This window comes from Myotis brandtii, unplaced genomic scaffold, assembly GCF_000412655.1.
Source record: "Myotis brandtii unplaced genomic scaffold, ASM41265v1 scaffold1234, whole genome shotgun sequence".
Taxonomy (NCBI): domain Eukaryota; kingdom Metazoa; phylum Chordata; class Mammalia; order Chiroptera; family Vespertilionidae; genus Myotis; species Myotis brandtii.
This window is the reverse complement of record NW_005354309.1, coordinates 65,766-78,534: the sequence shown is the minus strand read 5'-3', so window position 1 is coordinate 78,534 and position 12,769 is coordinate 65,766. Positions and strand designations below refer to the sequence as shown.

The 12,769-nt window shown below is 48.0% G+C and overlaps 2 pseudogenes; both read left to right on the top strand.

The window, feature by feature from the left end:
- The first annotated feature begins 2,792 nt into the window (after positions 1–2,792).
- LOC102251458 lies at positions 2,793–3,448 on the top strand (annotated as a pseudogene).
- Positions 3,449–7,678: 4,230 nt separating this feature from the next.
- LOC102251173 lies at positions 7,679–9,339 on the top strand (annotated as a pseudogene).
- Positions 9,340–12,769: the final 3,430 nt, after the last annotated feature.

Below are 12,769 nucleotides of genomic sequence, written 5' to 3'. Positions count from 1 at the left end.
TCTCTCATCGATGTTTCTAACTCTCTATCCCTCTCCCTTCCTCTCTGTAAAAAATCAATAAAATATATTTTTAAAAAAGAAAGAAAGAAACATCAATGATGAGAGAGAATCATTGATCGGTCCCGATCACTCGGCGCCATCAGCGGGTGCAAGCAGCGGCTGCTGGCTCTGATTGCCCCTGAGGGCTTCTCCACCTCCCCCTGCTCCTGAGGGCCGATCCAGCTGCTGCTGCTCACACCTGCTGACAGCAACGGCCCCACTTGCACCCACTGCTGGTGCTGGCCCCAGCCACTCTGCTTTCAGCGGCACGTGCACCGTCAGCACGTGGGAGCTGCGGCAGGAGCAGGGCTGCCGGCAGACCGGACTGGGGGCCACGGTGGGAGGGGCCCGGTGGGGGGCACGGATGATGGGCCGAGACCCGCCCCTGTGCCTACCGCAGCCTCATGGCCCACAGTTCCTTTCAAGGTGCACGAATTTGTGCACTGGACCCTAGTATATATAGAAAACCCTGAATATTCCACCAAAACAAAAAACTGTTAAAACTAATAAATGAATTTGGTATATTTGCAGGATACAAAATCAGCATACAAAAATCTGTTGTGTTTCCATAAACTTTCTGATAGTTATTAACAAACTATCAGAAAGAGAAATTAAGAAAACAAATCCATTTAAAATTGCATCAAGAAAAATATGTTGGGCCCAGCTGGCATGGCTCAGTGGTTGAATGTTGACCTATGAACCAGGAGGTCCCTGTTTGATTCCTGGTCAGGGCACATGCCAGGGTGCCAGGCTCAATCCCCCAATGGGGGCATGCAGGAGGCAGCCAATTAATGATTCTCATCATTGGTGTTTCTATCTCTCGCTCCCTTCCTCTCTGAAATCAATAAAAATATATTTTAAAAAAAGAGGACAATATGTAGGAATGAATTTAACCAAGGAGGTGAAATGCCTGTACATTAAAAACTACAAGATACTGATGAAAGAAATTGAAGAGGACATAAATAAATGGAAAGATGTTTGTGCTCCTGGATTGGAAGAATTAATATTGTTAAGATGTCCATACTACTCAAAACAATCTACAGATCCAATGCAACCCCTATTAAAATCCCAATGACATTTTTCACATAAAACAATCATGACGTTTGTATGGAACCCCAAAAGACCTCGAATAGCCAAAATAATCTTAAAAGAACAAAGCTGGAGGCACCACGTGCCCTGGTTTCAAACTATATTACAGGCTATAGTAATCAAAATAGTATGATATTGGCACAAAAACAGACACGTAGATCAATGGAACAGAAGAGAGACCAGAAATAGCCCCACACATACTGGTACTAGTATATGATCAATTAAATTTACAACAAAGGAGCCAAAAATAATACAACAGGTAAAAGATAGTCAGTAAATGGTGTTGGGAGACTGAACAGCCACATGCAAAAGGATTAAACTGGCGCTGGCTGGTGTGACTCGGCTGGGCATCGTCCCATGCACTGAGAGGCTGCAGGTTCAATTCCCAGTCAGGGCACATGCCCGGGTTTGATCCCGGGTAAAGGGTGTGGTGGAGGCAGCTAATTGATTTATCACTTTCACATCGATGTTTCTCTCTTCCTCTCCCTTTCTCTCTCTCTAAAATCAATTTAAAAAGTCTTTTTTTTTTTTAAAGAATGAAACCGGACCACTATCTTACACCATACACAAAAATCAACTCAAAATGGATTAAAGACTTAAATGTAAGACCTGAATTCAGAAAACTCCTAGAAGAAAACAGGCAGTAAGCACTTACCATCGGTCTTGCTGATGATTTTTTGGGTTTGACATGGAAAACAAGGGCAACAAAAGAAATACAAACAAGGGGGTTACATCAAAATAAAAGCTTCACAGCAAAGGAAGCCACTGACAAAATGAAAAGGCAACCTGATGAATGGGAGGAAATATTTGCAATTATATATCTCATGAGGGGTTAATGTTAAAAATATATAGAGAACTCATACAATCCATGGCAAAAAACAAACAATCCAATTAAAAAATGGGGAGGGGGAGTCAATCGGGGGAAAAAGGGATATATGTAATACAGTGGGGCCTTGACTTACGAGTTTAATTCATTCCGTGACAGAGCTCGTAACTCAAATTACTCGTATGTCAAATCTTAAAGTGAACGAGTGAGACACGTGATGCTGGGCTGATGTTGTGGCGTTCACTGTGATGTTCGCTGTTCCAACTAGCGGTGGGGTATCTGAAGCTGGCTCGTAACCCGAATTTTAGCTCGCAACTCAAAGCAAAAAATCGGCCGAGAGACGGCTCGTATCTCGAAAAATTCGTTAGTCGGGACACTTGTAAGTCAAGGCCCCCACTGTATTTATAAACAATAAAAAATAATAATAAAAACAAAAAATGGGTAGAGGATCTGGAGAGACATTTTTCCAAAGAAGACATATAGTCGGCCAACAGGTGCATAAAAGTGTGCTCAACATCACTAACCATCAGGGAAACGCAAATCAAAATCACAATGAGATAGCAACTCCCACCTGTGGGAATGGCTATTGTCAAAAAGACAAGAAGTAACACATGTTGGTGGGGATGTAAATTGGTACAGCAACTATAGAAAACTGTATGGAGTTTCCTTAAAATTATTAAAAATAGAACTACCATATGACCCAGCAACTCTACTTCTGGGTGTTTATCTGAAGTAAACACTAGCTTGTAAAGATATTTGCACCCTCATGTTCATTACAGCCTTATTTACAATAGCCAAGATATGGAAACAACCTAGATATCTATCCATCAACAAATGAATGGATAAAGAAAATGTATATACATGCCACGGAATATCTGGCCATAAAAAGAAGGAAGGAAATCTTTCTTTTGTGGGCGGCGGCAAAAGGAAAGAGGATGCTGTGAGGGCGGTGGGCACGCTGCTGGAGCACAGGGTGGGGGTGCTGCCTGCCCACCACCAGGCGCCGCACACGGTCCCTCTACCACACGTGTGTCTTTGCGCCTAACCACGTCATTGCCAAGTCTTGCTTCTGGTACTTGGCGTCTCAACTGAAGAAAATGAAGAAATCTTCAGGAGAAATCGTCTGCTGTGGGCAGGTGTTTGAAAAATGCCCCCTTCGGGCAAAACACTTTGTCATCTGGCTACGCTACCATGTGCAGTGGCACCCACAACATGTACTGGGAGTACTGGGACCTGACCACGGGGGTGCCACCACCCAGTGCTACGGAGACACCCCCTTCCCGCATGACCCCCCTGCCCACTCAATCCAGGTCATGAAGGTGGAGGAGATCGCAGCCAGCAGTGTCGGCCCACCAGCGGTCAACCGATTCCGTGACTCCAAGGTCAAGTTCCCACTGCCTCACCTGGTCCTTCCCCAGCACATGCCAGGCCTCACCACCAAGAAGCCCAGCATCGTTTAGGTGCCGGGCCTCCCTGTGCCCTGGTCGGCCCAAATCAACCCCTTGGGAAAACTGGTGAGGGGGGTGGGGGAGGAAGAAAAGCTTGCCATTTGCAACAACATGGATGGACCGTGAGGGTATTAAGCTGAGTGACAAGCCTGACAGAGACAAGTACCCTATGATCTCATATGTGGAATCTAAAAAAGAAAGAAAAGGAGCTCATAGGTCAAATTGGTTGCTGCCAGAGGGTGGGGGTCTGAGGTGGGGTTGGTGAAATGGGTCAAGGGAGTCAAAAGGTACAAACTTCAAGTTATAAGTCCTGGGGATGTAACGGATAGCTTGGTGGGCACAGTTAATAATGCTGTACAGCCGAAACTGGTTTGGCTCAGTGGATAGAGCGTCAGCCTGCGGACTGAAAGGTCCCAGGTTTGATTCCGGTCAAGGGCATGTACCTGGGTTGCGGGCACATCCCCAGTAGGAGATGTGCAGGAGGCAGCTGATCGATGTTTCTCTCTCATCGATGTTTCTAACTCTCGATCTCTCTCCCTTCCTCTCTGTAAAAAATCAATAAAATATATTTTAAAATAAAAAAAAAATAATGCTGTACTGAATGCTTTTTAAAACGTGGGGTTTGAACCCCAGCTTTCACACTAGCTCTGTGACTGACCTGGGACATCTCCATGCCTCCACTTCCTCATCTGCAAATGGGAACGATGCTGCTCAGGACAGTTAGGGAAAAACCAAACCTCGTGAAAGCATTCCCAGTCCCCGGTGTGGCTGTGTGGGGACGATCAAGGCTCTGAGGCTGCTGGGATGGAGCTGGCCCAGGACCCACATAGCCTGGTGCCTGGGTGAGCGCGTCTCTCAGAGCCAAAAGACACTTGAGTCTAATATGAACATTTTCCAGTTCTCCCTTCCTCTTAAAATTTAGTCTGATCATTTCCATTTTCAGGCCAGGCCAGCATGGCCTCAGTGCCAGCTGTCGTGATCAGAGAGGCCAGCAGAGGGCGCCCGAGGTTCGGTTCGAGACTGGTCTTACCCAGACTGCTGGCCAGTTTGCTTTTGTTCTGAGAAGCTGCAGGAGGTGGTGCAGTCTGCACAGGAACGCGCTTGCTGCTCGGTAGAGATGGTGGGCAGTGGCTGAAGTCAGGGCGGTGGGGCTCTAGGGAGTTCCATCCCTAGAACGTGCACCTGCCTCGTTAGCATAGGAAGCCGAGGCCTCCCGATGAGACGCCCGTCCCCTTCCCTCAGTGCGGGGAGGGCAGGATCGCCTGGTTGGCCCTGGGAGCTTGTCCAGTTCCCTAGTTTTCTGGACGTTGAATTGAGCACTCAGTGCACTAGGCCCTGGACCAGGGTAAGGCAAGTGAGGTCCCTCGGGCACAGGTTTTAAGGAGACACTCCCTCTTGGGGTCCAGCAAGCGCAGGGTCCGTCTCAGAGATGGAGTGCCTCCTTAGGTGCTGTGCCCGTGGCACCTCCAGCGCTGGCCTTAGGCCTGGCCTTGGAGCGTCTTCAGCCGTAATCACCCACGTGTGCCCAGTAGGCTTTTCCAGATTTGCTCGACCCTGACACCACGAGCCCTTCTTCTTTTTAAAAAAAATATATTTTTATTGATTTCAGAGAGGAAGGAAGAGGGAGAGATAGAAGCATCAATGATGAGAATCTTTGACTGGCTGCCTCCTGCATGTCCCCCACTGGGGATCGAGCCCACAGCCGGAGCATGTGCTCTTGGCCGGAATCGAATCTTGGACTCTTCAGTCCACAGGCCGACGCTCTATCCGCTGAGCCAACCCGGCTAGGGCCTTCTTTTTTTTTATCCTCACCAAGGACCTTTTTGAAAAATTGATTTTAGAGAGAGGAAGGGAGAGGGGGAGAGGGGGAGAGGGAGAAGGGGAGTGAGGGAGAGGGAGAGAGAGAAACATCCATGTGACAGTGGAACATTGATTAACTGCCTCCTGCACTCCCCCCACTGGGAATCGGACCAGCCACCTTTTGGTGCATGGGACGACGCCCAACCAACTGAGCCACACTGGCCAGGGCAACAAGCCCTTCTAAACTGATGTCCGAGCCACAGGTGGGAAGGCGTGAACAAGCATCTGACTTTTTTTTTTTTACTTCTCAGCCTATCACCCTCCTTCAGGTTTGGTCACATGGCAGGTACAGGCATAGCTCAGCGATATTGTGGGTTCGGTTCCAGACCACTGTCATAGAGCGAGTATCTCAATTAAGCTGGTCGCAATCTTTCCACAGGTGTAGGGTCTTGCTCTCAATTTGTAAAAACTGCAACATGAAGCACAATAAACGGAGGTAAGCCTGCACTTATTGGGGAGACAGTTGAGAGAGGAGAGGCAGAGCCAGCAGGACGTTCAAGGTTTGGGACTTCTAACAACACTCTGAAACTCTTTTGTAGAAAAGAACTCCAGACCGACAAGAGTGTCTGAACCCCTGTACCCTCAGCACCCAATGTGACAGTGAAGATTTTGCCACATTTGCATCAGCTGATTTTTCGTTGCTAAAGTATTTTAAAGTCAATCCCAGACTTCACACCAGTTCACCCCTGTAATTTCAGTGTGTATTTTACATGATGAACATGAGGTCATCACAGCTAATAAAATTCACCGTAATTCTTTGGTTCCATCCGATACCAGCCCATGATCACATTTCCCTGATAGTTTAAAATGTCTATTTACATGTTGGTTTGTTTGACTCTAAATCCAAAGTCCACACATTATATTTGGTTGTTGTGTCTTTTTTGGGGGGGGAGGTTGTTGTGTCTTTTAAGTCCCTTTTAATCTGGAGAAGTAGCCCCCCACCAACACACACACACATTCACGCATATTTCTGACCTGTTGCAGAAATGGGTTCTGTCATCTTGAGAAGTATTCCACACCCTGGCTCTGTCAGTTTGCGTCATCGGACTTGTCCCTTATCCTCCTTCGCTCCTGTAAATCAGCTCCCGGCTCAGAATGCACGTTGGGCACACCTGGTTTTATTGCACGTCACTGTTTTTTTTTTTATTATTATTGCACATCACAGGTGTTGCGTCTTTTACAAATTGAAGGCAAGACCCTTGAGCAGCAGAGATTACAACTCGTAGTACAGTGGTTCTCAACCTTGGCTGCACATTAGGATCACCTGGGAATCTTTTTAAAATCCTGATTTCTGGGCCTCATCCTCCGGAAATTCTGTTTCTTTGTTACTAATGTTGTGGCCCCACCCCATAACAAAGAAACAGAAGTTCTGGAGGATGAGGCCCAGAAATCAGGATTTTAAAAAGATTCCCAGGTGATCCTAATGTGCAGCCAAGGTTGAGAACCGCTGCTCTATTGTGATACTTGCTTTACTGGTGATGTAGAACTGACCCTGCAACATCGCCAAGGCTGCCTGCAGCGAGGCCCTCATCTAGGCCACTTGATTCAATGTCCTGGGGTGGGTCCCAGGTCGCCAGTGTTTAAATCTCTCCAGGTGATGCTAGTAAACAGCCGTGTCTGAGAACCACTGCTAAGAGGTTTGATTGGAATCCTGTCCCATGGTTCCAGCGTGTTCCCTCCAGGGGGGCGCTGCGTCCTCGTGGGGCATCGCGGGGAGAGGCATCCCATGCCTGGCTGTCTGGTCTAAGACTGGTCCCTCTCAGGCTTCCTGTCAGCCTGTCTCCTAAGGACGTCGTCATTTTCCATCCATGGGTGAACCAGTCCTGTCTCGGGGGCTGTGTTCTTCAACCCCAGCTGGAGCCCATGAGTGCAGGCAGCCTGCAGACGCTGCCGCAGGTTCACCGTGACCTACAGATGGGGAAATAGTTGCCAACCTGTGACACGCCCCGGCCTTGGCCTTTTGAGACCCCCGGAGACGGCTGCCAGGGTGCCGCGTCCCTTCCTCCATCTGAGGCGGACCTTTGGCTGTTACAAATAGTCACTTATTACAGGAGGCCTGTGAGGAGGGGCAGGTGTGGCCAGCAGCAGGGCAGGCAGCCGGGACTGCTCCTGCAGCCAGCGGAGCCAGAAGCTCCATAGGAGGCTGCCGGCATCGTAGGCAGCCAGGAGGCCCCCCCGCAACTTTCCCTAGAATCCCTGCGGCCCTCGGAGATGTTCCAGGGCTTCCCCCATCCCCTTTATTCTTTTTCTTACGTGATTCGCTTTAAATAAAGAAAAAGGGACTAGGGTAGCTGGCATTGGTATGGCTGTAAGTTTTTTATTTTGCTTATTTTAATTGTTATGGAGGTGAAACATAACATCAAATTAACCATTTAAAGTTACACAAGCGAGAATTGGAGGGACCTCGGCCAAGCATAAAAGATGACAACAGCAGCTGGGCCCACTTTCGAACCTGCGAGAGGCGGGAGAGGAAACGGAGAAGGTGACTTGAGCCAACTCTCAAAGCAGTATTCAAGTGGAGACCTACCCTCTCACAAAGATAAAATATAGACAGACACTCAGGCTGCCCCTGAAGAGGTTCGGAACCGGGACTGCGGAAGAGAATTAGAAGAGAGAGAGTTGCCGAAACCGGTTTGGCTCAGTGGATAGAGCGTCAGCCTTCGGACTGAAAGGTCCCAGGTTCGATTCCGGTCAAGGAAAAGTACCTGGGTTGCGGGCACATCCCCAGTAGGAGATGTGCAGGAGTCGGCGGATCGATGTTTCTCTCTCATCAATGTTTCTAACTCTCTCTATCTCTCTCCCTTCCTCTCTGTAAAAAATCAATAAAATATATTAAAAAAAAAAAAAGAAGAGAGAGAGTTGCTGCGAGAGAAAAGAACAGGGGTCGTCCAACTTGAGAACCCACAAGCCCCTCTTCAGTGTCAAAGTGGCCTCGAGGCAGATGATCCTCTACCAGATGAGGAAGATGAAGATGAAGATTTTGAAGAGGAGAGTGATGATGATGATGACACTGCAGTGCTTCTTGCAGAACCAGAAAAAATTAAAAAAGAAAGAGCTGAAGGGCAAGCCAGGAAGGAACAAGAACAAAAAGCAGCAGAAGAAAGGATTCATATGGAAGACATTCCAGGTGGAAACTCTCTCCTTAATCTCACTGGCCCATCCCAGCCTCAGGCAACTTCAGAGTTAAGAGAAGGTGGGATGATGATGTTGTTTTCAAGGCCTGTGCAAAAGGCATGGAGGACCAGAAGAAAGACAAAAGATTTGTCAATGATACACTATGATCTGAACTTCACAAAAAGTTCATGGGGAAATATATTAAACTAGAGGCCTGGTGCATGAAATTTGTGCACTGGAGGGGGTTGTCCCTCAGCCCAGCCTGCACTCTCTCCAATCTGGGGTCCCTCGGGGGATATCCAGCCACCGGTTTAGACCTGATCCCAGGGACATTCCTGTAAACCAGCAGGCGGACATCCCTCTCACAATCTCGGACTGCTGGCTCCTAACCACTCGCCTTCCTGCCAGCCTGATCACCCCCTAACCACTCCCCTGCCAGCCAGATCTACGCCTAACTGCTCCCCTGCCAGCCCGATTGCTCCCAACTGCCCTCCCCTGCTGGCCATCTTGTGGTGGCCATCTTGTGACCACATGGGGGCAACCACCTTTGACCACATGGGGGCGGCCATCTTGTGCAAGGGCATGATGGTCAATTTGCATATTACCTCTTTATTATATAGGATAGTACAGTTTTATGTGCTTAATTAAAGACTGTATAACATGCAATAAAAATAAAGTCATAAAATACACGTGTCCTGACCGGTTGCTCAGTGGTTAGAGCGTCAGCCTGCGCACCAATAGGTCCTGGGTTTGACTCCAGGTCAAAAGCACATACCTGGGTTGCAGGTTCAATCACAGGCCCAGGTCAGGCATATTCCAGAGGCAATCGATCGATGTGTCTCTCCCACCATCTCTCTCGTGCTCCCTCTCTCCCTCTCGTTCTCTCGCTTCCACCCCCCTCCCCCATCCCTCCCACCATATTGTTCTTGGATTCTAAAGAAATACCTGGAGTACTGGCTGTGAAAGACATAGGTTTGTTGGGACTTACGTGTGCACCGGTGGCAGTGGACCGGTGAACTTTACCGGCCAATCCGCAGTTGGGCAGCACCAGCTGCGGCCAGCCGGTGCGATTGTTTCTCTGTCACCCAGACTTTCCCAGCACAAGGTTCTATAGAGTACGGAAAACAGTGCGTGCAGGGGGAGGGGATGTCATGAGATCAAAACACGAGCTGTTTACAATCCAGGCTCACATCTAGAAGCAGTTTCTCTTTGGCCTTTCTTGCTGGCCGGGTCCCAAGGTCTCACGGTCCCCTCACAGATGGCTTTCACTATTATTCCCACTGGGGGAGGGGCGTTGGCACATGGGAAGGGGCCATGTTCCCATTTACCATACACTTGGATACATGGGACAGACGGACAAACGTCAGAGGAACGGGTTGTAGGGGGGACGCATAAAGGCGAAAGGATTAGCTAAGGAACATATATGCACAGTCCTCTGTAAGCAGACTTAGCAGTAAACGTGGGATGATAATCAACTGAGCCACACTGGCCAGGTCTCATGAAGTTTAAACAATTTTTTAAAAATTTATTTCACAGAGGAAGGGAGAGGGAAAAAGAGATGGAAACATCAATGATAAGAGAGAATTATTACTTGGCTGCCTCTTGCACTCCCCCCTACTGGGGATTGAGCCTGCAACCTGGGCATGTGCCCCAACCAGGAATCGAACCGTGACCTTCTGGTTCGTAGGTAGACACTCAACCTCCAAGCTACACTGGCTGGGCCAGGATATACTTTTGATCACACCAACTCCTCTTAGGGGTATATGACTAAGGTGGAGAAAGACAAAAGCTCACTGTTATGGCTGCTCTGCTGGGCAGAGGGCCTTGGGCTTGAAGTCAGACACTCCTGGGTTCCAGGTCTGCTCCATGGGCCGAGCCAACTTCCTCTCTTTCTACTTCCCTCTATAAAATGAGGCTAATATATCCCACTTGGGTTCTGATGGTTAAATGAGGCACATATAATACAAAATGTGTAAAAATACCTTGTGAATTGTAAGTGCAAGTCAAAACATTCCCATATGCCCCTCAAATAATTACCCTGCAAGTTCCTTAGCATTTTTCCATGTACCTACAACAAAGCACCCGTGTGCTGTGTAAATTATGCTGAGTGCTCCGAAGGTAGAAGGCTTATAGACCTCAGCTTTCCGTACTTGGCACAAATGAAATGCTCAGCAAACCATTGATCAAAAGGTTTATGAATTAAAAAGTTGTGGGCAGTTGTTTTAACAGAAACATAACCTTTGAGGAAAGAGTGAAGAAATAAAATGAGTCAGTATAGTCAGGCTGACTATTTAGGCTAAATTCCTAAAATCAAGTTGGCTGAGGCAGGAGGAAATAGTTCTATTCTTGCTTTAACTAGGTGAGGACTTACACTTAAAAAAATGTTATTGATTTTAGAGAGAGAAAGGGAGAGAGAAAGGGAGAGAGATTGATGTGAGGTCAAAATATCAATAAGCTCTTTCCAGCACCCCCCTCCTCCCCTCTCCCGGGGATCGAGCCCACAACCTGGACATGTGCCCTGATGGGAATCAAACCGTGACCTCCTGGTTCATGTGTCATCGCTCAACCTCTGAGCCACACCAATCGGGCTCATAAAGTTTATTTTTACTCTTTTTTTTTTCTCCAAGGCAGTAAGTATGTTTGCTGTATAAAATCAAAACAATACAGAAATTAGGCCCCATCACCCATTCCCCTAAGTGAACATATTCTTCCAGACTTTTACCAGAGCCTTTTAAAAATATTTATTTATTTTAACAATACAAAAGTTAAATGGAACAAAAAAAATCTATCCAGATAAGCTGTTTGGTAGATATCCCAATGACAGGTTATCAGTGGCTGTAGCAAGAAATGCTAATTAGATCATCAGGGTTTTTTGTTTGTCGTTTTAAAAACCGGTTCAGGGATTGATCTCTGTATTCTTTCAGCATTTGAGAGGCTGTGGTTGAGTCTCCGGATGAGGCAATGGAACTGGCTCAGTGGAGACCAGAAGCCACACTGTCCTTGCTCTGCAGTCAGTCCCCCTGAGCACCCACGTGGCCCTGAGGCCGCTTGGAAAAGTAGGCAGGGGACCCCAACACAAATGCCATTTCCCAGGCATCAGATCGGCAAAAACGGAAAAGCCTGACAAAACCAAGTGTGGGGGAGGTTGTGGAGAAGACACAGGACTTCTTCCAACTGGTGGCAATGGAAACGGTGCAGCTGCCGGGGAGAATTGTTGGATGAGAGCGCCGAAGGGCGTGTGTCGTCAGCGTGTGTCTGAGTGTGCCTGGAGACCTCGAGACCGTCCTCAGCAATGCCTGTCTCGGTCAGTGTATACAGAGCTCATGTGTGGTATATGCAGACGTCTTCGCCCGTTCGGGCTGCTGCAACAAAATACCACAGACCAGATGGTTTATAAACAACAGAAAGTTCTTTCTCCCTGTTCCAGAGGCTGCAAGTCTGAGATAGAGCCCCAGCGTAGTTACTGGGGAACTCTGGGCCCAGGCACCAAAGCTCTACTATTTTGGAGAAGAGTTCTCAGAGACCAAATGTCTGTACCAGCAGCTCTCTGTAACTGTGGTTTGAAAGGCCACAAACTCCAGCCTTTTAGTGGCGCTTAGCAAATTAAGAGTGAAAGCTGAATTTTTGGAAGGTTTTGATACTCTATATCTTGGCGTATCCCTATAAAAGGCATATTTGTCTAAAAATTGAAATCCATATAAATGTCCATGAGGAAATGTTCCCGGGAAGCCCCGGGTGGGCTCGGGCTGCCAGTCGCTGTGTCCAATAACGAAGGCGGGGTTGAATCATGCAAGGCGTTTATTGGAAGGCCAGCCAACCAGGAAGACAGGGAGCTTACAAGCGTCCAAAACCTGTTTTATGGCAAGGTGCAGGGGACAGGATTATAAAGGGGGATGGGCGAGGGTGAGGCTGGGAATGGAATGCAGCTACCTGCAGCCCTGGAGGTCCGCAGAATTCAGCTACTGTTCTTGGTTGTCAGGTGATCAGAGGATGTCTGGACTCCTGGTGGGGTCGGCCTGACCATGCGTGATGGTTCTGCTTGCTGGGTACATTGTACACTGTCCACAGCTGAGTCACCTCCTCAATCACTTTGCCCGGGATCAAAGGGAGTATGCAGGTGCACCGGCCTAAGAAATGAAACTCAATAAAACTTAACCCTCTGTTCCCATAAGTATATGTATTCTAGGATTTAAAATTAATACTCCCTGGCTGGTTTGGTTCAGTGCATAGAGCGTCGGCCTGCAGACTGAAGGATCCTGGGTTTGATTTCATTTAGGGGCACATGTTGGGATTGCGGGCTCAATCCCCAGTGGGGGGCGTGCAGGAGGCAGCCGATCAGTGGTTCTCTCTCATCATTGATGTTTCTCTCTCTCTCTCTCCCTCTCCCTTCCTC